Raw genomic sequence first — 23,260 nt, 5'->3', positions numbered from 1 at the left:
TAATTTGACTTAAAAGGTGAAACTAATATATGAGATCGACTCGTGACATGCAAAGCGAGATATGTCAAGCCTTGATTTGTTATCATTGCGATGATCACGGCGTACAGCTGATGAAAACCCCAAATTAACAATCTCAGAAAATTAGAACATTCAAGGAAATCAGGAAAACAAGGATTGCAAATGGAGCAAGATTGGACCTCTGAGAAGTAGAAGCACGTCTCGCTTTGCATGTCATGAGTCGATCTCATATATTAGTTTCACCTTTTAAGTTGAATTGCTGAACTTTCCCACGATATTTTAATTTTTCGAGTTTCACCTGTAGCTGTTTTTTCAATTCAGCGCCAGATTTGAATCTCCTTCTTCAAGCATTTGCTGGGTTTGGGGGTTTTTTGGGGGGGTTTTCTCAAGCTGGCCATGGAACGGAAGCTCCGAGGCATGTACAAAGTGCTTTCTGTCTCTTATGACCATAGGCTGCTGCTCCATACTGAGTGACAACTGTTTTGGCCATCAGGATAGTTTACAGTTCATAGAAACACAGAAGTCTAGATTTGGAAGAGACCCCCACAGTCATCTGGTTCAACTCCCTGCAATCCAGTCCCCCCCCCCAATGTGGCGCTCGAACCCATGTCCCTAAGATTACGAGTCGCATGCTCTTCCGAGTTCACGTCCCCAAAGGCCCTTGAAGCCAGCCTCCCAGGAACTCCCACCTTATAACTGAGTCAGACTAATGGGTCTATCGAGCCCAATAGTGCCTATTCTGACTAACAGCATCTCTCCAGGGTTGCAGCAGGCAAGGGGTATTCACAGTTTTACCTGGAGGGCATTGAACCTGACGCCTTCTACATGCAAGAGCTACAGCTCTTCCCTTAGAAAGCAACATTCTAGTCCTCATTGTTAAACAGGAAGCTGCCTCAGGGTGTGTCGCTGTTGGTCTGCCCAGATCGGCACTGTTTACATCAACTGTGGTTGGAAGCCTAGCTGGATAGCTCAGGCCATGGATCGTGAGGCTCTTAAACTCAAGGTTGTGGGTTCCAGCCCCACATTGTGTCAAAACATACCTGCATTGCAGGGGGTTGGACTAGATGGCCTCATGGTCCCTTCCGAGTCTACGATTCTCTGCAGGTTTTTAGGCAAGGGAGTCCTTTCTAGTCCCAGGCTGGAGATGATGCCCAACCGATGTGCAAAGCAGGTGCTCTGTCACTGAGCTATTGACCTTCCCCTAAAAAACTAGAGTAAGTTTCTAGTCCTCCTCGTTCCAAATACTGTATTTTTTGCTCTATAAGACTCCCTTTTTCCCTCCTAAAAAGTAAGGGGAAATGTGTGTGCGTCTTATGGAGCGACTGCAGGCTGCGCAGCTATCCCAGAAGCCAGAACAGCAAGAGGGATTGCTGCTTTCACTGCGCAGCGACCTTCTGGGATTCAGAATATCTTTTTTCTTGTTTTCCTCCAAAAACTAGGTGCGTCTTGTGGTCTGGTGCGTCTTATAGAGAGAAAAATACGGTATATATATGGGAATGCAGGAAATGGGCCTATGCCACAGCCAGACTTCCTGGCCCTCCTAGATCAGGAGCATCCGCACTTTCAGACTCAGAGGCCACTCCCAGCACAAACTGGAAGCACTGGGAACCAAACCCTCGGCTTTCTGCATGCAAAGTGAGCGTGCTGAGCTGCAGCCCAGAAGCCTCCCTGCAAATTTGGACCTTGGCAACTTCACGTTTCGCTGCTAAAAGACCCCAGCCATGTCCTGAGCGAAGAGACCACAAAAGCAGGTGGCAGCGAGCGCCCCAGGGCCTTACCCTCCAAACCTGCTGTTTGCAAGAGGCGTGTTGCCACCCACAAGCCTTGAATTCCTACTCCCCCCGCAGAAGAATCCTGCTCAACTCAGGACTATCACATTTCTCTCGACTTGCTCAATTGCTGCATGCATTTGGGTATAGGGTTCCCGTGCCCTTTGGTGAGGCCGGACGACAAAGACGTTTCTCCAAAATAAATAAATGTGACCTGATTAGTATGTGCTTGTGTGAAATGAAAAGGGGAGCAGGGAGGTGGTGGAGGAAAGCCACAAAATTCCTTCTTGCCAGACCTGCAAGCGCTGGCACGCTTCGGAAATGCGGTGGTGGGAGTCTGGGCCCCTGCAGAGAGTAGAGGGCTGGCAGGTGACGCTCCCTCTCTCCTTAGATGGAGAGAGGGATTTGTTCTTGACTTGCCAATCGTGATTTGATTAAGCAAGATAAGATAAAACTTTATTTGCATTAGTCAATGGCCATAGCAGCAGTAAAACATTACAGTATATGCAGAAAAGGAAATTTGGTATAAGAGCACAGTTTAAAGTCCTGAATCAGCCGTCTGTCCGTGGCCCTTATTCTGATCGCCCCTGCTATGAACCTAGCAACCTTTGCTGTTATCTGCTCATTTTGACCTGATAGAAGAAAGGACATTGTGGCAGTGGCTAAGCGCCCTGGGATGGTTAGTACGAGTGGGGTGAGGATCTCGTTCCTCGGGTCTTTGTAGAGAGTACAGGACTGGAGGACGTGTGGTGCTGTTTCAGTGCTACCATCTCCACAGGGGCAAAGACGTTTCTCAGGTGGGATCTTTTGGAATCGACTCTCTGGAGAGCGAGAATGTGTGCCAAAATGCCATCTTTTGGCAGTGACGTCGCCAGGATCAGGGCCAGAGGCAGGGGGCAACAACCCTCCCAGAGAACACTGATTTGCCCAACGTTGGACCTCTGGCTCTCAAGCTTGCAGAAGGCCACAGAACTGCAGATGTCAAGATGGTTGCTAAAATTACCGGACTTAGCTGAGATGGCAAGGCTGGCATGTTTAATCAGAGTAATAATTTTATTATTTGTACCCCGCCCATCCGCCTGGTTTGCCTCAGCCACTCTGGGCCGCTTCCAACATATATAAAAACATCATAACATATCACACCTTTAAAAGCTTCGCTATGCCGTAAAATCACTGTCAAATGTTTACTAAAGACTGGGAACTCCTTATAGACTTCTTGTGTGGAAAGGAAAAGGAGCTTACGGTGCCTGGGCTTGCGGACTGAAGAAAATATTGGTTTATAGAAAGTGGAATTGTTGGAGTGGATGGTTTGAATACTTTTCTATACATAGCAGACAGACAAAGAATCGGAAGTTCATTATCTTTTTATTTTCTCTTTCTTCTTCTTTCCCCCTTCCCTGTTCCTCTTTTGGTTTGATCAGTGTTTTAAGTTGGATTTCTTTAAAAATGGATATTTGTTACAAGCCTTTGTATGTTTTCTTTCAAACTTCAGTAAAATTGATTGGTGGGAAAATGTAGATGGACTCCCAAGTCTAACTTCCATAGAATCATGGATTTGTAGAGTTGGAAGGGACCCCGAGGGTCATTTAGACCAACCCCCTGCAATGCAGAAATCTTTCACCCTGCGTGGGATTCGAACCAATGGCCTTGAGAATAGGAAAGGTGGAAAGAAGAAACAGCTCCAGCAAAAGAGGATTGGCAATTAAAATTGATGGAATATGCAGGAATAGCGAAACTTACCAGAAGAATAAGAAATCAAGAAGAGAGACTTTTTTTACGACTGAGTGGAGAAAATATATTGACTATTTGAAGATATAACTTTAAACAACTTAAAAAGTTAGCAGGGTTGACATAAACTGGTGCAGCTAGAGATAAATAAAAAAGAATAATAATGAGATATTAGTATTTGGATATAAATTTGATATGAAGTGGAGGAAATATATAAAATATGTAATGGCAGAAAGGAGGGGAGGGAAGCTGAAATAAATGTAGATTGTTTTCATATGCATCTGCTTTTCTTTGTTAAAATGTACATAAAATGAGAGAATGAGAAAGACAATTTTAAAAAAAGAGAGAATAAGAATCTCATGCTCTATCGAGCCAGCTATCCATTGTTTCCAAGAGCGTTGAGATGACCCTGGGTAGAAACTAATTGCTGGAGTATATAGCATCTCCCTAATTTTCACCCCCTACTCAATTTTCACCCCTACTCATACCCCGTGCTTGAACCCACAGCCCTGAGATTAAGGGTTTTGAGCTCTACCGACTGAGCTATGAGTATTATGCCCCTTGCCTGAAGCCCTAGAAATCCACAGCTACCTGTCAGGGTAAACAACAAATAGACCCACAATCTGACTCGGGATAGGGAAACGCTCCTGTTTAAACAAGCCCTGTTTGGAATAATGAGGACTGGAACTTTATCTTCAGAGAGACATCGCCTTGCCAACCAAGGTCCGTATAGTTAAAGCTCTGGTTTTCCCAGTAGTGATGTATGGAAGTGAGAGCTGGACCATCAAGAAGGCTGATGGCCGAAGAATGGATGCTTTTGAATTCTGGTGCTGGAGGAGACTCTTGAGGGTCCCATGGACTGCAAGAAGATCAAACCTCTCCATTCTGAAGGAAATCAGCCCTGAGTGCTCAGTGGAAGGACAGATCCTGAAGCTGAGGCTCCAAGACTTTGGCCCCCTCATGAGAACAGAAGACTCCCTGGAGAAGACCCTGATGTTGGGAAAGATGGAGGGCACAAGGAGAAGGGGGCAACAGAGGACGAGATGGTGGGACAGTGTTCTCGAAGCTGCTAATATGAGTTTGACCCAACTGCGGGAGGCAGTGGAAGACAGGAGGGCCTGGCGTGCTCTGGTCCAGGGGGTCACAAAGAGGCAGACACGACTAAGCAACAACAACAACTCAACAACAGAGCTGCTGCGATCTACGAACTGCCCTAGGGATGAAGGGCAGCATACAAATTTAACAATCAATAATGATTCTCATGTATAGCTGTCAACTTTTCCCTTTTCTTGCGAGGAATCCTATTCGGAATAAAGGAATTTCCCTTTAAAAAGGGGAAATGTTGACGTATGTTATGATGGTGCATGCAGAACATCCCAGCTTCCATCTCCTTAGGTAGGTCTGGCTGGGTGGGTTTGTCCATGTATCAAAAAATGGTCTGATTCAGCCTAAATCTATTCCTATTTTCCTATGTTTCACGGGGACTACAGAGAAACTTAGCCATCCCCGATGCATTCAGATACCAGTCCATCCCTTTAAATGGCGTATCACCAGAATACTTTAGCATTGCCGATGTATATATATATATATATTGTCAAAATAGATGGTCTTATATATGATCTTGGCAGCTCACATAGTAATTGCAATTCAGGGGAAGACAGCCCCAAATCTTACATTGACGGCTTGGGAATTTGCACTACTCTGAATTTTGCAACACCGTTCTCCAGCCAGGTAATGTGTTCAGAAAAGATGGTTTTGTCTACACAGAGAAATTCACACTAAAAGGCTGGTGAATTTTCACGGGGACTTTTTAAATAATAATAGTGAGTTCCGAAGTGATGTGAAAATGAGGAGAAGCAGGACTGGGGGGAAATGAGAAACTGAGAGAGAAAATGATATCAACGTTCTCTTTAAAAACAATCATTTTGGAGTGACCCCCCCCCTTAATCCTATCAGTTTAGGGGGCTGCAAAACTCACACTGATGTCTGACAGCTTTTGGGAGAGAGCGATAAAATGCTTTTGATGGTTCTGAAGACGTCATGGAAGACGATTCCCATTTGCCTTTGCAGGGTATGTATGTGACATGGAAATAATAATAATTTATAATGATTTTATTGTTTATACCCTGCCCAAATGTGACCACCCAAACTCCTGCCACTAAGGGTGGCTGGTGCAACATCTATCTTGCACAACCCACTCTTGTGTTTTGGGGAAGTGTTTAGATAGAAATTTGTAAGAAGCACGAGCCGCTCACTCGACCTTGGGCTCTCTGCAGAGAGCTCTTTCTGCCTGTGTGAGTCAGGGTGGGGCTACCCAGGAGGCCCAAGAATGGTTGCCCGCGATGCCACGGGGCAGCCTTGCACCCCCAGGGTGCCAATGACATCAAGAAGCAGCCTTGCCTCTCTGCAGAGCAGTCTTCCAACTTAAATATCTGTTGTTGCTTCCTTTTTAAAAAAATAATCAGGTGCTGTATTGACTGAACAAGAGAGGGCTTCGATAATCTTACACATGGTGCCGTGAAAAAGAGACAGAGAACTCCTCAGATGTATTGGGGGACAAGTAATTATTAGATGAAGAAAATCAAGACTTCGTACAGCGGCGATTGGATACGCCAACAGAGCTAAAATGGACCAACTTCTGCATCTAAGCTCCTAACCCTTTAACCTTACAGAGCAAGAAGGAAGATCTTGCAATAGTTAAGGCATTTCTAATGCATGTGAACTTATCCTGGTAAGGCAAAACGTGTCCAAGGACAGACGCATGCTAACAGAACCAGGCCTCGAAGGTCCACTGCAGAGTTGGAAGGGACCCTGAGGGTCATCTAGTCCAACCCACTACAGTGCAGGAATTTGCAGCTGTCCCATGCAGGGATCGAACCTGCAACCTTGGCGTTGTGAGCACCACACTCTAACCAACTGAACTCTGTCCAGGGCAGAGCCAAAGCAGATCGACAGCTGCGTAAAATTCAGCTTGGGGAGGTGGGGGAGAGGCAGGCAGACCGCAGGCAGCAGGGCCAGCCCCCCACAACTGCCTTTAAAAGGGGGTGTGACCTGGCAGACGTTCCTGAACCAAAGGAGGCCTGGGGAGTGGCCCAATGGCAAGAGGCGCAGCCGTCCAGCCCCCTCCAATTCTAACTCCCCCAGCAATTTTTCCTCCTTCGCACTGCATCCTGACCTGTCTCTCCTCACCCTACTTCGCAAGCCCCCAAAGCAGCTTCTCACATTCATATCAGCAATTTGGTGCAGAGACAGAGATGGCCTGGAGATCTGAGGTGCCTGTGTTTAATGAACATATGGGTTTTGGATAGGCAAGGAGATGGGGGTGGGGGGCTGGGCTTTGGGCCAGAGGTGACAATATTTCCCCAGGCATTTGCCCAAGCCTTCCAGGGAACCACGTGCCTGAGTGGCAGGACACCTGCTCTGCATGCAGAAGGCCATAGGTTTGCTCTCCTGCCAGGAAAGAGGTTTCCCCCCTGAAACCCTGGAGAACTGCTGCTGGTCAGTGCCAGCCACATGGAGCTAGGCCAATGCGTCTGACTTGGGCCAAGCCTGCGTCTTACATTCATTGGGACCTTCCAGTTCCAAGGCCACTGCGCCATGGGCCCTTCCTCCAAAACCAATATGGCAGGAAGACAGGAAGCTGCAAAAAACTTGGGTCTGTCTCAGTTATTGTCCTCACTGGCTGGCCGGGTTTCAGATGCGGGTTTTCTCCAGCGCTGCCACTGGGGACTGAACCTAAGGCCTTCTTCAAGCAATGCAGGGGCTCTAACCACTGAGCCACAGCCCCATTTCCTCCTTAAACGTACCCTTATATTCAGATCGATGAGGACTAGCCCCTCTGATTTGTGATTTGGATACGCACACCACACCATATCTCCTGTGGCAGATTGCATGCACAAGCCCTGGGGATCTTCAAACAGCAACCTCTCCTTAAATCAGCCTTGTATTCAAATTCATGAGGACTAGCGCCTTCCCCCCCTGTGCTTGGGAAATGAACTGCAGCTCAGTGGCAGAGCACACGCGATGCACACAGAAGGCTCATAGAATCACAGAATGGTGGAGTTGGAAGGGAACCCCAAGGGTCCTCTAGTCCAGCCCCCTGCAGTGCAGGAATCTCGACTGAAGCCTCAGTGACAGATGGCCAGCCAACCTCAGCTTGGAAACCTCCAAGGAAGGAAAGCACGCAGCATCCTGGGGGAGGGAGACCTTTGCGCCCCAGGGTACAAGGAGAGGAGTAACTATATAACCCCAGATGTCAAGGAGACAAGAAGATATCTGAAGTCAGCGCTGTATAGGAAAGCTTCTTAAGGTTTAATGTTTATTATTAGTAGTAGTAGAAGTAGTAGTAGCAGTATTCAGCCCTGGAGATCTCCAAAAAGGGCGAGGTGTCCATCCCCTCCTTAAACCGCCTTATCTTGGGACCCCATGAGGACTACAACCTTAGGAAACGGACCCTCGAGCCGCGAGACTTTTGCGCGCAGGAGACCCAGTCCTGGACCTCTTCAAGCAAAGACGCACACACACCACCACCTGAAACGCGCCGCCTGAGCTGGAGGAAGCCGCGGCAGACCTCCCCGGTTTGCTAAGCCGGAACTATTGGACTTTTCGGAGACGTCCAGGCGGCCACACCGAGGCTTCCCCATCCCTGCAGGGAGGGCGCAACTGCCACCGGGGGGGAGAGAGAGATAGAGGCGCGCACTTACCCGGAGGAGGAGAAGGAAAGGCTAGCTGCTCCATCTCTCTTCGTCCTTTTTGGAAGGAGAGACTAAGGCGCACCTGCCTCAGCGCCTGGTTCCTGGATAACTGCACCTCTCTCCTCCTCCCTCTGGGTCCAAAAAGAGCCCTTCTATAAATAAACAGACTATATAGCTCCTGGGAGGGTGGATTGGGGTGGGGGGGTGTCCGCCTGACACCGCCCTGGCTGGCGCTCCCTTTGCGCTCCCTTCGCCAGCGAAGGACAAAAGCTGCCAGCCCGCCTCTCTCTCTTAATTGGAGCAGCGCAGCTCCCTGGCAGAGGGGGATCCCTAGATGATGGAAGGGGAAGGGAATCCGCTCCTGGAAGACGGGGAGAGGCGCGGGGCGGGGGGAGAGAACCGGGCGGAGCTGCTGGTGCGGCTGCCCCCCCCCCCGCCGCAACACTCTCCAGTCACCTTCCCAAACAGAGGCACCCAAAGCTGGGTGGTTTTTACGTTTTGATTTCGGGGAAGGACACCGCGGGAGCCTTCGCTCGCCAACCCAAAAAACCCCAAAGCGATAGCAACTCTTTTGCAATATGTTTGGGGTCTCTTTGTTTGCTGTCTGCCCCCAATAAAATATTTGAGGGGGGCAGACCCAGTGCCGCCCTGTGCAACGCCCCCCCCGTCGGATGTCAAAGAGATGAGTAACTATACAACCTTTAGAAGACATCTGAAAGCAGCCCTGTCTAGGGCAGTGCTTCCCAACCTTTTTTGGGCAAAGGCACACTTGTTTCATGAAAAAAATCTCGAGGCACACCACCATTAGAAAATGTTTAAAAAATTAACTCTGTGCCTATATTGACTATATATAAAGTAACTCTCTTTAATAGGAATCAATGAAGGCATATTCTACATATGTAGCTGAAATAGTCGAAAAAATTCTGAGTTGTAAGAATGGGCTTGTATCATGCCAGATGGGGAAAGGTCACTTTTTACTTATGTAAAAAAATAATAAAAAAATAGTAACAGCATAGAAGGTAATGGTTAGGCTAGCATCCCTCTTCCAAATATGCTAGGTTTTTATTTGCAGGGACTGTTCTACATGGGAAAGCATTCAGCACTGTCATTCTCCCATCTGCCATCTGAATTGGTACTATTCTGGGTCAACTTACTCTGCTGCATGTGTAGATGAAAATGGCACCAAGTGTGGGGGAGGGGGCAGAACAGGTTTCAGATACAGGATATTAAGCATACACGTACTTCAGATTGAACTGGTTGCTTGCTTTGCAAGTTTTCATTTCCCAAATGACTGCCTTGGCAAGCGCAATACCTACCAGGATCAACGCCGGTCTCGCGCTGCCGCTTCCCGCGCTCTCAAGGACCCGGGAGGAGGAAGGCGTGAAGGGAATCCCGAAGGCGCGAAAACCTCGCGCATGCGCAGGCCTTCCGCCTGCGACAGCCCAGTAGGCCGGCCGAAGCGAGCGGCGATGGGATGTGGGAGGGAGCTCGCTCGCTGCCCCGCGTGTGCCTATGTGGGGCACGTTACAGCCCCGTGACGTCAGCGCCACGCAGGCAGCCAGGCAGCAGACGGCGAGAGCCCCGCGCTGGGCGGCCTCTCCTCGCCGCCGCCGCCCCGCCTCTCGCCGCCCGACTCGCCCGCCTCCCTCCCACGGCACACCAGGCAACGTCTCGCGGCACACTAGTGTGCCGCGGAACACCGGTTGGGAAACACTGGTCTAGGGAATCCTTTTTAATGTGTAATGTTATTATGTTTTATGTTGGAAGCCGGCCAGAGTGGCTGGGGCAACAGATGGGGGGGTACAAATAATAAAATTACTACTACTATCAAATAGGCAGAGTACTGGTTTATTAAAATTGTTGGTTGGTAAAAATCAAAAAGGTATTAGGAGTTGATTTGCGAGCCCTCACCCTGCTCAACCCTGTCTTCTATATCTTAAACCTAAACAAAGCTGCTGTAATCTTTACTCCCTTTATGTTGCTCATAGTTCGAATCCCGCTTGCGGGTTCATGGTATAACAACACTTCTTTGAATTATCCGGAAAGGGTTTCCAGTCTCCCACAAAGCCTTGGTTCTCTTACGTTAGCTGTTAACAGTGCCAGTTCTGCAAAACCCACCACCTTGCTTATCCATTCTTCTTTAGCGGGCGTTTCTGCTTCTTTCCATATTTTTGTGCATAGAGAATCCTAGCTGCAGATGTAACATACATAAACAACCATCTTTTGGGGGACTTCATTTTTGGAAGAACATTCTCTTCCTATGAGTGTTGCATGAAACCCCGTGGAGCCCCCTGGGCAGGCGAAGTCTAGGGAGGGGGGGCATCTCAAATTATCTCCAAATGCGTTTTTTATTCTACCAACCAAAAATTCTAATAATATTCTAATATTATTGTTTTGATGCGTTTTCGCAGGGCCCCGAAAAGGCACGGGGCCAATAGGCCGGCGCCTACTCTGCCTATCTGATAACCTCGCCTTGTTTCTTATATTCTTAATTTTCTCCCTGTGGCCTGGCACGGTGGGTTGGTTCGAGTCGACGGCTGTGCCAGGACGAGCTCACACGGCCGATCACGTTACAGCCACTTCCAAGCGCCGTGTGACAAAGGACGGTTTCTCAAATTTAAGCCCTGGTGAATGGCTTTTGGGGGGACGCCCTTTGATGCCCCCCTCTCCCTGCCCTTGCAAGCCACTGACCGCTTTGGAGAGAAAAACAGGAGGCCCCCTCGCCACGGCGCGCCGTGCCAACGTGGCACCAGTCCTTTTCCGATGCCCCGCAGTGCCAAGGTCTCCAAAGGTCGGAAAACATATCACAGGGCGTTTGATGGCAAGGCGACGAGACGTGTTTGTGTATGTGTGTGCGTGTCTGTTGAAAGGAGGAACATCCGTTCTGCTCGGCGGGGATAAAATGTTCCAGATTCAAAAAAAGGGCAACCCTGTCAACAGACGGATATCCCTGGGAATAAAAGAATGACATCGCCACCCTCTAGCTTCTGGGAACTGCGGGGTGGGTGAGGGAGAGAGAGGAGGCAAATCTTAGGTGCTTGCAATATAACCAGGGGGTTTGGGGGGTGGGGGTGGAGGACAGGCAGTTGAGGAACGGTGCATGGGGATCTGCACAAATTCATGCCCATGTCCAAAAATCATAAATATAAGAATATCCTTCCTTCCTTCCTTCTTTTTTGGTTGGGGAAACGGCACCACAAGACCCGGAGAAGCGTGAATTTCAAAGGACAGGTGCATGAATCATCGTCTTGCTTATTATTGGGGCAGAAACATGCCGAAACGCGAATGGCGCCGAAACAGGGGCGCCAACTTAAATAAAATATAGAGGAGGGCAGGTAAGCCCCATCCTGCACAATCGATCACATGTACATCATTGGAATGGTAATGCCCATCAACTTTGGGGGCGCCTGGCCCCCTCAGATATTTCATTGGGGGAGCTGAAAGGACCTCGGCCCCTGGTGAGTGCCTGGCTCCTATGCAGCCGAAGACGCGTCCACAACCCTGTGATGGGAATAAGTGTCACTAGAGATAGGAAGGGCAAGGAAAGAAACCTAGAAAAAATTAGGGGGGGGGGAGAGGAGCAAAGATGCAAAACCACCCCTAAGGTATCTATCTTGCGCTTTGCACGCTTCTCGTTCGCTGGAAATGTTGGATTCCGCAGAAGAGGCTGTCTGGAGAGGTGTTGGCAGTTCTGCCTGCGTGAGGCATAGATCAACGAGCGCCCCCCCCCCTTTCTCCAAATCAAACCTTGCCTCTTTCCTTTCCTTCTGCGATTCGTCTTGGGTGTTGAGAACAAAGCCAACCTTCGGCACTGCGGTTCTGTCCCTTCACACACACGCGCGCGCCCACCCCACCCCCCAATAATTGCCTCGCTTAGCACAGAAGCCATTGGGAAACCCCTGAAGTGGAACGGAAACAGCTGCCGGGGGCTTGGGGGGGGGGACGAATAGGAGGAGGAGAGAGAAAGGCAGATTTTTCAAGGCCAGCTTTCCCCCGAGCTGGTGACCTCCGAATATCTGGGGCTATAACTCCCACAGCTCTTGCGGGTGTGGGGGGCGGGGCGCTCCAACCAACCAAAAACCAATTCGTGGAGGAAAGGACTATAGACGGCTACTAGCCATCCTAACTGTGCAATTGTGCTTCATTTTGCTTTGACACATGAGATCATAGCATTGTGGAGTCGGGAGGGAACACAAGGATCATCAAGTCCAACCCCCTGCAATGCGGGAAATCTTTTGCCCTACGAGGGACTCATAGAATCATAGAATAGAATCATAGAATCCTAGAGTTGGAAGAGACCCCAAGGGCCATCGAGTCCAACCCCCTGCCAAGCAGGAAACACCATCAGAGCACTCCTGACATATGGTTGTCAAGCCTCTGCTTAAAGACCTCCAAAGCAGGAGACTCCACCACACTCCTTGGCAGCAAATTCCACTGTCGAACAGCTCTCACTGTCAGGAAGTTCTTCCTAATGTTGAGGTGGAATCTTCTTTCTTGTAGTTTGGATCCATTGCTCCGTGTCCGCTTCTCTGGAGCAGCAGAAAACAACCTTTCTCCCTCCTCTATGTGACATCCTTTTATATATTTGAACATGGCTATCATATCACCCCTTAAGCTCCTCTTCTCCAGGCTAAACATGCCCAGCTCCCTTAGCCGTTCCTCATAAGGCATCGTTTCCAGGCCTTTGAGCATTTTGGTTGCCCTCCTCTGGACACGTTCCAGTTTGTCAGTGTCCTTCTTGAATTGTGGTGCCCAGAACTGGACACAGTACTCCAGGTGAGGTCTGACCAGAGCAGAATACAGTGGCACTATTACTTCCCTTGATCTAGATGCTATACTCCTATTGATGCAGCCCAGAATTGCATTGGCTTTTTTAGCTGCCGCGTCACACTGTTGGCTCATGTCAAGTTTGTGGTCAACCAAGACTCCTAGATCCTTTTCACATGTACTGCTCTCAAGCCAGGTGTCCCCCATCTTGTATTTGTGCCTCTCGAACCCGTGACCCTGAGATTAAGAGTCTTATGCTCCAGCCAACTGAGCTATCCCAGTTGTTGCTTTGAACCCAACTTGCTGGAAACCCCAGGGAAAGTGCTGGCCACCAACGTCAGTGGCTTTTGATGGTGTTGGTGGTGTTGTTGTTAAAATATTAAACTATATTTTCACATTTAAGTTTCCCCCATTTCCATTTTTGACCACCACTACTATGCCTAGGACTTGCCAATCAGAAGGTCGGCGGTTCGAATCCCGGCGACGGGGTGAGCTCCCGTTGCTCAGTCCCTGCTCCTGCCCACCTAGCAGTTCAAAAGCACTTCAAAGTGCAAGTAGATAAATAGGTACCGCTGTGGCAGGAAGGTAAAGGGCGTTTCCGTGCGCTGCTCTGGTTCGCCAGAAGCGGCTTAGTCCTGCTGGCCACATGACCCGGAAGCTGTACGCCGGCTCCCTCGGCCAGTAAAGCGAGATGAGCGCCACAACCTCAGAGTCGGCCACGACTGGACCTAATGGTCAGGGGTCCCTTTACCTTTACTATGCATTATCAAAACTTCCCCTACATATTAGAAATTAAAAGGGTGGGGGTTCTGGTCTTTAAAAACTGAACAGGCATTTTAAGACAACACATTCTGGGCAAAATATTCTGGACGACTGAAACTTAAAAAGGAACTATTTAAAATTCGATTGGACAAAGTCATAATCTGTTGAAGATTATTACCCCAAAGAGGGATGTGGACATAGGTGTAGCCAGGAATTATGTTGGGGGGGGGCACCTGTCATCAGATTGGGAATGAAATGTCTAACAACAGTTGTTTTCCATTGTTTTATTTTGATCCCAAGCGCTCAGAAAAAACTGTCCAGATATTCAGTCATTTGAAAACTAGGAAGTTAAATGGAAAATTAACACCAGGAAGTACCTTTCATGTGGTTAACGATTTGCAAAATCACAAAGAACACTCCTTTTTTAAAATCTTACTCTTTTTTAAAAATGTAAACTAAAGTAAGTTTTTCTTGGATTTGCTGAAGACCTTTGTCAGCAGTTCCTTCTCAAATCCCCCCCCCCCTTTGCAGCTTTCTTGTGCAAACACAGTAAGCAGAGGCCATTGAGGTCATCGGTCATGGATGTTTTAGCTGAGATTGCTTCATTGCAAGGGGTTGGACTAGATGACCCTTGGGTTCCCTTCCAACTCTGCGAATCTTTGATTCTATTAGATGCCCCCCTGCCATCGTCGACCTTAGCCAGGTCTTTATGCAAGGTATTGAATGACTGCTCTACGGGTCAAGTTAGACCCACGGCTGCAACAACTTAAATTCTGATGTTCTGCACAGAACGGCTCGCACATGTCAACGAAGGATGAAATTATATGCTACATGCAGAAGCGTAAAAAAAGAAGCAGGCACTCATTTTTTCCCCCCTAGGGAAATGCTAGCCAGAGAGGAAGACTGTGTATCTCAACGAGCATTCCAGTTTCAAATATTCAGATTATATCTACTTTTAGTTCTTTGATTCCCCCTCCCCCTACGGCCCTAGGGATCCATCACCCTTGAGCTCTAGGGGGTGCAGTCTTCTGCCTGCCACGACTTTTCTCCACCCCCCCCAAAAAAGGCACCCTGTTCTAACAAACCCAGAACCCCTTTTCCTGATAATTTTGCCCATCTGCTTAGCCTCCTGCCAAACATTTTTTCAGGGGTGTCCCCGGGAACGCTGGCGTGAACACTTCCCCCCCCCCCCAAGGCGGGAGAAAAAGAGAGGTGTCGAAAGATGGCCTCTCTCCTGCTCTCTTGTGCCTTCCTTCTTTTCCTTCGCCTGCCCACCCCTTCCTCAGTTTGGCTCTCCCTCTCGCCTGCGTCTCAGGAACGCCTGAGCTCAGCCCAGCCAGCAAACGCCCCCGCAGCAAACGGTTCGGGGGAAGCCCGGCTAAGCGAGGATTCCTCGTAGGCAGAGGGCCTCGTGACTCGAATCCCTAACACGGATTTCCCCCCCTTCTCCCTCCCTCTCCCTTTGCTCTTTTCTCCCTCCTCTCTGTCTCTATCTATCTCTCTCTCTTCCCACCCCTCTCCTCCCACCCCACGCTTCATCTCCTGCGCCCCTCCTCGCTCCAGGGGCTCTGCAGAGAGATGCCCCGTCGCCATGGCAACCAGGCAGGCCTGGACCACGTCTCCCCGCCCCCCCTCCTTGGATGGTTGCAAAAATAATATATATATATCTAAAAAGGGGCAGCATCAGCAACAAACAGCCCAGATGCAGCGAATCTATAATTCATTGACGAAGCCTCCGGGCTATTCCTCCCCTCGCTTTGGCGCAGAGGGAGGAGGGAATCCCCTGCTCCAAAAATAACCTGCATTAGCTCGGGGGAGGGAGGGAAACCCCTCCCTCTGCACACATATGCATTTATATATAGCCGCAGATGCACAGATAAAAAGGAGAGGGCACGGTTTTTGCATGCGAAGCCGTGCGTCTGGTAGCGCGCCGTGCGCCCACCCAGAGAAAGGCGCACCCAGGCTGGTGGGGGGGGGTGTCAAGAGGGTTTCCCAGCCCCCGCCAGCGCCTGGCCGCCCCCGCACAGCTCCCCGCATGGTTGACTGCATCAGGGGGAGGGAGGGAGGGGGCGCCGCAGGGCGTCTGGAGGAAGCGCAGGTGGAGAGGAGCTGCGCTATGAATAGCCTGGCGCACGTGCGGGGACTCCGTAATGGGGTCTCCCCCTAGCCAAAGGGCACGGAGGCGGCTCGGGAGGCAGGATCCAGCCGCGGAAGAGCCGCTGCGCTGGAGAAAGAAAAGGCAGGGGGAAGAAGGAGGCAGCCCAGGAAGATCTACTACTAAACAGATGAAGCGACTGGAGTCCCCCCTGCTTTAAAAATCGGGTCTAGTAGACGCAGTCTGAGTGTCGGGCAGGGACAGGGCGGGAGGCAAGGGGAGCTGCCCCCCCCATCAAGTAAACAAGTAAAAATACAAAAAGTTGAAACAATCAGAATATTTGAAATTGAAATGCTCGCTGAGATACCTCCCTGGTGAGTATTTCCCTAGAAAGTCAGTGCCTGCTTTTTTTGCGCTGATGCATGTAGCAAATTATTTCATCCCTTGTCGAAATGTGTGAGCCATTCTCTGCAGAACATCAGAATTTAGGATGCTACAGCAGAGAGTCTAACTAGCCATCTCTCTTGCTCTGTCAGGCACCACTTAATAAATAATCATAATTTTATTCTTTGTACCCACCCATCTGACTGGGTCTCCCCAGCCCCTCTGGGCAGCTTCCAACAGATATAAAAACATAATAAAACACCAACATTTTTGCAGCCAGGTGAGGTGAGCAAAATGAATATAGTAGCGGCAGGCATGCGTACAAATGCAGACGTTCATGGGGGGGGGGTTGCTCTGCAAAGAAAAGTGAAATTGAAATACCCCCAAACAATGTGTACGTTAAGGAGAAATTTGCGCTAAGAGGCTGGCGAATTTCCTTGGCGACTTACGGAAATAAAAACCGGAGGCAGATGTGAAGAGTAGAACTCAAGATGCAAAAAATAAGAAAAATAGATGGATCCGCCCTTCCCTGGTAGCCAAGCCCACCCCAAACAAAAGATACCCACCCATCCTTTTGTCCTTCTCAGCTCTCTTACAAGGACCCCAAATATAAATTCCTCTGCGGTCTTCCAACGCCAGATTTTGACTATGACGCCTCACATGGCGGCAAACGGTTTGCCGCGGGGCAGCGTGATATTCAAGGAAGGAAGGAGTGTGTGCGTGTGTTTATTCTGGGTGAGTCAGGACGGCGTTACTCATAATCTGGATTTTTAGCACTCTGAAGGGTTTCAGATGTAAGAATCTGACATCAGATGATTATTATCAAGTCGGCTCTAACTAACCCGTCCATAATTTAGCAACAGGGAAAATACAGATGGAAGCTAATGCTGATTTCAGCATGCATTTAAGCTTTAGGAGGTAAGGAGAGCCTGGTGGATCAGGCCCATCTCGCTGGGAATCCTGTTTTCGCAGCAGCCAACTAGAAGCCTGTGGGATATTTGCAATGCAGCCAAACCAACAACCCATGTTTGATGCACAGCTCACAAAGTTTCCCTGCAAATTTGCTAGAGAGAACTTTGAGGGACATGCCCCATGTGACAGGGGTCGCCTTGATTCATCTCACCACCAAACCAGAAATGTGAGCACCGTCTCCATATGGGCCTGTGTTCCATTGCTCAGACACCACCCTAAGCTAGACTTAAGAGGGAACGGTCTCCCTGGGGAAGTTGTGGGCTCACCCTTGGAGGCTTTTAAGCAGAGGTGGGATGGACACAAGATCTACCCACCTTGGAAGAATGGCAGATGAAGGTGATAGACTATATGGGATTGGCAGAAATGACTGGCAGAATCCGAGACCAGGGGAAAGAGATGGCGGAAGAAGATTGGAAGAAATTTAAGAACTATCTTAAGAAACATTGTAAAATTAATGAGTGTTAAAATGATGTGGCTTTAGAAAGTACCGTATTTTTTGCACCATAACACTCACTTTTTTCCTCCTAGAAAGTAAGGGGAAATGTCTGTGCGTGTTATGGAGGGAATGCCTACGGGTGGCATGCCTACGGATTTTCCTCCTCTAGAAACTACGTGCGTGTTATGGTCGGGTGCGTGTTATAGAGCGAAAAATACGGTAAGTGGATTACAGCTGTAAAGATTAAGTCAAAAGAAAAGAAAGGTTAACAGTTAGATAAAACTAAGGGTGAGGATTTGCTGAACTAAATATTTGAAATTGGAAAGCAGAAAGGGGAGGTATGAGGAGGTCGGTGAAGTAAGATTTAAGAAAGTAAGGATTTGAAATTATACTTGTTTTTTCTTGTTTGTGTTTGTTTGTATTGTTGTGTTTGACTATATAATTTGTGAAACTTTAATAAATACCTTTAAAAAAAAATAAGCAGAGGTTGGATGGCCATCTGTCATGGATGCTTTAGCTGAGATTCCTGCATTGCAGGGGGCTGGCTTAGAGTAGGGGTAGGCAATCTAAGGCCCGGGGGCCGGATGCGGCCCAATCGCCTTCTCAATTCGGACCACGTACGGTCCAGGAATAAGTGTGCTTTGACATGAGTAGAAGTGTGCTTTTATTTAAAATGCATCTCTGGGTTATTTGTGGGGCATAGGAATTCGTTCATTCTTTTTTCAAAATATAGTCCGGCCCCCCACAAGGTCTGAGGGACGGTGGACTGGCCCATGGCTGAAAAAGGTTGCTGACCCCTGGACTAGAGGATCCTCGGGGGGGGGGGTGTTTCCCTTCCAACTCTACAATTCTATGATTCTGTGTCTTTGCAACCGAATTACTATTTTAAGGCTGCCTGAACAAAGCTGCTGTGATTTGTTATTCTGCAACAGAATATGCTGTTTTCGCCTTTTACAAGACTCTTTGTGTGGTTATTATTTTAAAGGGGGGGGAGGGAAGGGGAGAAATACCAGGAAAATCTATAGTCTGCCTTAAAGCACTCCAGATTACATAAACTAAAAGGCTAAAACCAGACTATCTAAGCTTCCCTTTTAAGCTGCAAAGGGATGCACTCTGCTGAACTCACAAACTCCCTCTCCCAATTCTATTTTTTAAGTTTCAATATTTTATTAAGTTCCAACAGTTTCATCTCTTATTTCTGTCGACTTCCTACCCAAGACGGGTGGCCTGCGGGATGAAGTTCCATAGTTTCAAAACAGCCAGTATGCAAAAATTGCAGGGGGTCAGACTAGATGAATCTCGGGGTCCCTTTCCAACTCTACAGTCTATGAAAAGCATTGCTGCCTCGGCGGCTAGTAGCTTGGGATAGCCCTCTCTACAAATTTGTCTAATCCTCTTTTAAAGCTATCTTGGGTTTTGCATAATTCCAGAAACATTTTGTTTTGCTGTTTTAATGGAGGCAGAGCTCTGCAATCTTTGCAGGACTCGGGTCCTCAGAAGGTCTGAAGGTCTGGATGGAGCTATGCACTGGCTTTCAAACCCCCCTTTCTAATTTATTTATTTTTAACCAGGAAATTAAAAGCAGAACTGAACCAGTGTCCTTCGGGCGACCTTGGAGGGGTTGGCGCTTCTGCGGCACGGCGGACCGTTATCGCTCGTGCATCAGCCTCTGCTCTGGTTATCTCGGTCCCCGCAGAGGTGGGGAGAGATGCTAAGGCATGCCATATCTGCTGAGAGGAAGCAGGAACATCGGGGCAGGAAGGGAGAGATAACAGAAGACGCTCAGGCTGGATGATGGCCAGGAAAAGAAGATCGATGCCAGAGACAAATGGGGAAAACAATTGATGGTCACCTGCTGGGGGTTCTTTAGCTGTGATTCCTGCATTGCAGGGGGTTGGACTAGGTGGCCATTGAGGGGCCCTTGCGACTCCTCAATTCCATGATTCTATGTGCTCAATTGCCGCCCCAGGCAGCCTATCCTGTTCAGTTCCCTTGGCTCCCTCCTCCTGGTGGAATTAGGACAGCTGGGTTGTCTTCAGGGCTAGCCCTATTTTGTTGTTGTTGTTGGCATCTGTCAGTCTCGAGAGGCAACGGAGTGCACCTCTGGTAAAGGTAAAGGGACCCCTGACCATTAGGTCCAGTCGCGGCCGACTCTGGGGTTGTGGTGCTCATCTCGCTTTATTGGCCGAGGGAGCCGGCGTACAGCTTCTGGGTCATGTGGCCAGCAGGACTAAGCCGCTTCTGGCGAACCAGAGCAGCGCACGGAAACGCCGTTTACCTTCCCACCGGAGTGGTACCTATTTATCTACTTGCACTTTTGACGTGCTTTCGAACTGCTAGGTTGGCAGGAGCAGGGACCGAGCAACAGGAGCTCATTCCGTCGCGGGGATACGAACCGCTGACCTTCTGATCAGCAAGTCCTAGGCTCTGTGGTTTAACCCACAGCGCCACCCACGTCCCTACACCTCTGGAGGTGAAGGCAAACTGCTGTGTTAGCAGCACCAAAGTGACCTCTCCGGGGAGCAAGCCTGGGCTGCGTGCACAGAGGTCCTGGGCTGCCCAGACGACGAGACCTGCCTCTTGGGCTCACTGATGTGGTCCAAAGGAAAGCAGAGCAAGATGTTTGGCAAGCTTGGCTGCAGCTGTTGCTGGAAGGAGATGTATAAGGCGCCATCCAACCGCTTTCGGGACTCTGCTTCATTTTTGCAGAGAGTCTATTCCTGAGCCTTTTCTTTTCTCAAAGATATCCCGGCCGCAAGGCAGTGGAGGTTTAGGGTCAGAGTTTTCCTTCTCCTAGACTGGCTCCCTTCCCAGGAGGGCGAGCCCCACCTGCCCCCTCTACAAGAAGGGCAGAAACTGCCTTCTCGACCGCTGGAACCCACTCTTGATCTTGTCCACTCAGTCGGTGGGAGCCTGTCTTTGCATGCAGGGAAAGCAGCGGTTTTGACCCAGCCCTCCGCTGCTTTCGATGAAACCTAGGAATGGGTGAATATGGCTTTTTGAAGTGGTCTTGGCGCACCTGGGAGTTAGGGGGCTTCCTCCAGACAGGGAGACCCAGCTCCCCCTATTAGGAGTGTGATACATTTGGCTTCTAAAGGGTTAACCGCCCCCTTTCCAAGGCTTGCTGTTTTCCTGCTTTCTGTAAATGCTGCAATTACCGCTCCAGACCCCACCTAATTAGGAGGCCTTGTTTTCCCCCCAGGAAAGGCTCAGCAGAGCTAATGATAATTAGAAAGAGGCGTCTGGGGGATGTCTCCGGATGGGATCCTCTGGCTAAGCCTTTTGCTGCAGGGCTGAGAACACCAGTTCATCCGTGGTGGGGGAGAGAGGCGTTGGTCAAGGTGGGCTTTTGTGTGCGCCACATCCATTTACAGGCTGGAGAGCCTTTCAAAAGAACACAAGAGTCATTTTGGACTCATTGCTGTCCATGGAGGCGCAGGTCAATTCTGCGCCCAGGGCTGCTGTCTACCAGCTGCCTCTGAGACCCTACCAGCCTACATGCCCTGGCTATCTCCCACTTGGACTACTGCCATGAGTTCTTTGTGGGGCTGCCTTTGAAGGTGACTCAGAAACCACAGCTAATCCAGAATGCGGCAGCTAGGTGGGTGACTGGTCCTGAAAGACCGACGTTGGTTCCCAGTACATTTCTGAGCACAATTCAAGGTGTTGGTGCTGACCTTTAAAGCCCTAAACGGTCTCGGCTCAGTATACCTGAAGGAGCGTCTCCACCCCCATCGTTCAGCCCGGACACAGAGGTCCAGCTCCAAGGGCCTTCTGGTGGTTCCCTCAATGCGAGAAGCCAAGTTACAGGGAACCAGGCAGAGGGCCTTCTCGGTGGTGGCTCCCACCCTGTGGAATGCCCTCCCACCAGATGTCAAACTACCAGACTTTTAGAAGACATATTGAAGGCAGCACTGTTTAGGGAAAGTTTTAATGTTTGATGCAGTTCCTTTGGCAGTTCCCTCACTGAGAGAAGTGAGGTTACAGGGAACCAGGCAGAGGGCCTTCTTGGTAGTGGTGCCCTCCCATCAGAATGTCAAGGAAATAAACAACCACATGACTTTTAAAAGACGTCAAAGAGATATCCAATTACACCACCTGACACTCAGAAGAAGAAGCAACGGAGGAAAATCAGATGATGGCACGGTTCAAACACTTTATTCCGTTTGGGAAGTTGGGTTTACAAATTTGGGGCAATATGTATATATTCTTTTTGTTTTTAATGCTGAAACTTTTCTCTGCAGAGAAGAGCAGCAACACTGGGGTATGTCCGGCGAATTGGGGTGGGGGGGGGCTCATAATTGTCCTTGGGGGCCAGATGGGATCACATCGAGCAATAAGGGAAGGCCCTGGTGCTAAAAACTGGGGAGAGAGAGGAAGATGATACCCAGTTTGCATACACAAACACACACACACACACACACAGAGAAAGATGGGTGTCCCCTGCTGCTCTGACACCCCCACCTGAAACTCAGCAAGCATTCCTGGATTCGGCAGAGGAAAGAGGGAAAAGGAACACGCTGTTTTTTGAGCGATCAGTTCGTGCCTCGGCAAGGCAAGAGCTCTGCTGCCACTGACCTGTGGCACAACGAGAACGAGGGAGGCCGTCCCCAATCATGCAAAGGCCTCCTCAACAACAGGAAGACGTCACCAAGTTGCACCTTGTTCCAAATTCCCCTGAGCAAGGAAAAACCTCATGCCAGAAGTGGAGCAGCGGTAAGGGGAGGCGAGATGAGGGGTGCATGCTCCCTGCAGATTTAAAAAGACCCCCCAAAGAAACCCTCTGTTGTTAAGAGAGTCAAGAGAGGGGCGCCGATCGCACGGCAAGAATGCGAAAAGGTGATGCCAGGCTCAGAGGCTTCACTGAGGATTTTTCGCTCCCGCCTCCTCCTTACTCCCCCAGCCCCGAGTGGAATGCCGGCCCTCCTGACCCAAGAAGCTTATGGCTGCCAGATGAATCGGAGATGGAGGGACGTTTGCGGCCTTCCAGACACGACTGGACCCCCAGCAGCCAGCAGGGTCAATGGTCAGGGACAACAGTGGCAAAAGATGGAGGGCAGCAGTATCTGGAGGGATTAGAGGCACTGAATAAACAAGCAGAGCAGGAACTAAGCGAGGGCAGCCTCGGCCTCCTCCTTACAGGCTTGCAGGATTGGGGAGGGGGTGCGCGGTTGTTGCTGAACGGATCCTCTGCACCAAACCACCCTCCACAAACAGAGTAAAAGGCCAGTTTGGACAACTGGAAGGCTAAGGAAGAGCTCCTCTCCCTAAGGTGGCTAGCATGGCAAAGTGATCTGCCCCCGCTTTTTCTCGCTTCTGCAATGCTGGGGGGCGGTATTTCTTTGTTGTTTCCCCTGCAAGGGCTTTCACGCCTGCCCCACTGACCCACAACCCAATCTTGGAAGACATAATGACCTCTAAAGACGAACTAGCGCCCGACTTGAGACGCGACGTGGCAGAGCAAAGTGTTGCGCTCTGGGGTTAGGAAGAGGAGGGGGTGGCACAGATTTTTGCTATGCCTGAGTCTCCCCCAGCCCCCCAATCCAAAGCACAAAGAGGCAGGTGAAGACAGCACTGTCTCAGAGAGAGGAAGGTTAGGTACCTGGGGCAATCCCATCTGGCCCGGCAGGAAAGG

At 49.6% G+C, this 23,260-nt stretch overlaps 1 protein-coding gene across 1 annotated transcript in view; it reads right to left on the bottom strand.

Annotated features, from left to right (window-relative positions):
* Positions 1-8,569, bottom strand: part of KCNN1 (potassium calcium-activated channel subfamily N member 1) — an 81,821-nt gene extending 73,252 nt beyond the window's left edge. The window contains exon 1 of the mRNA XM_081177838.1: positions 8,219-8,569. The gene's annotated coding sequence lies outside the window, so the exon portion shown is untranslated. The remainder of the gene's footprint in view (positions 1-8,218) is intronic.
* Positions 8,570-23,260: the final 14,691 nt, after the last annotated feature.

Source organism: Podarcis bocagei (genome assembly GCF_964188305.1).
Source record: "Podarcis bocagei genome assembly, chromosome: 18".
In the NCBI taxonomy this organism is placed as follows: domain Eukaryota; kingdom Metazoa; phylum Chordata; class Lepidosauria; order Squamata; family Lacertidae; genus Podarcis; species Podarcis bocagei.
The sequence above is the reverse complement of the archived record's forward strand: the minus strand, read 5'-3'. Positions and strand labels throughout refer to the sequence as shown.